A 1,191-nucleotide genomic window follows, 5' to 3' on the forward strand; every position below is an offset into this window, starting at 1 on the left:
GGACGCTCTCAATATGCACTTCAAGTTCTTCATACTAACTGACTTCTATTACATGGAGTGAACAATATCTGATCATCATACATTTTTGAATAACTTTTCTTGTGAACGGGAATTTGCTGGTATACCGACTGATTTTGATGGTATTTCCAGTCAAATGATAATAAATTTGAATATCATCTCTATCACTGTCGCTGTTTTCAATGTTAATTATTATCGTTATCACTGATTTTACAATTATCCTTTCCATTTACTATTATTACCATACATTTAAACGCGACTTGCATCATCCATATAATTTTCATCAGCAATATAATGCAAACTTAAGTACGTCATTGATGACTCAATAAATATCATGAATTCAAAAGATCATATATATTATCACCTTAACATTAGAATAATTCACAAATAAATTTCATCATTAGGAAAATCAATATTTATATAAATGGTAGCATCTACCGATATTCCCTGAGGAATTATTACTAATCAATTTTCACAGTCAAAATTACCCTGCAAAAAACGTAATCATTAACATTATTAACCTTATATTCACCTACAATAACTTAACATCATTAAAATAATCAAAATCACTTTCAAAATATAACAGTCTTTCAATAATTACATTTGTCATCATTACTGCCATATTCATAAATTCCATTATCTATTGTAATTTCCTCTATCTATTGCGGTATTTTTAAAAAACTCACTGCCCATTCAATTATCAATAATAGATAAAAGATACGTTAATATGTTTTTCTCCCCTTCCTTCATTATATTAATTGCATTTTGTTCAGTAATTCTAATCACCATCTTAGTCATTATCGGAATTCTAATAACTAATTTCCCTAAAAGCTATTTCTATAGAACAATTCCAGATTTTGTTGCTCCTTATATCGTTACTTAGGATATAACATCCACTATTCAAGAAGACGACAATGCAAGTATAAAAACAATGTCATTAATAGTCGTAACATTATTGGTAGTCAATAGTAATATCAACATTACAAGCATTACCCGTTAACAAAAATATACAAGCTCTATCTGCGGGCCTTACTTGTTACTGTCTTGAATTTTAATTTAGTTACACCATACACTGTTTTCTTAAATCTCATGCATTTTGCTATTTAAATGTGCTAATCATACTCTATATATTCTAACAATTCAGGATTTATAGTCCAAGTTCTGGATATATTC

General features: G+C 28.4%; 1 protein-coding gene across 1 annotated transcript in view; it reads right to left on the bottom strand.

Moving 5' to 3' along the window:
• The window catches only part of LOC119592512 (insulin gene enhancer protein ISL-1-like), a gene marked incomplete in the record, with an annotated part of 47,762 nt that overhangs the window by 43,145 nt on the left and 3,426 nt on the right, over nucleotides 1-1,191 (bottom strand).

Source organism: Penaeus monodon, chromosome 30, assembly GCF_015228065.2.
Source record: "Penaeus monodon isolate SGIC_2016 chromosome 30, NSTDA_Pmon_1, whole genome shotgun sequence".
Lineage (NCBI taxonomy): Eukaryota > Metazoa > Arthropoda > Malacostraca > Decapoda > Penaeidae > Penaeus > Penaeus monodon.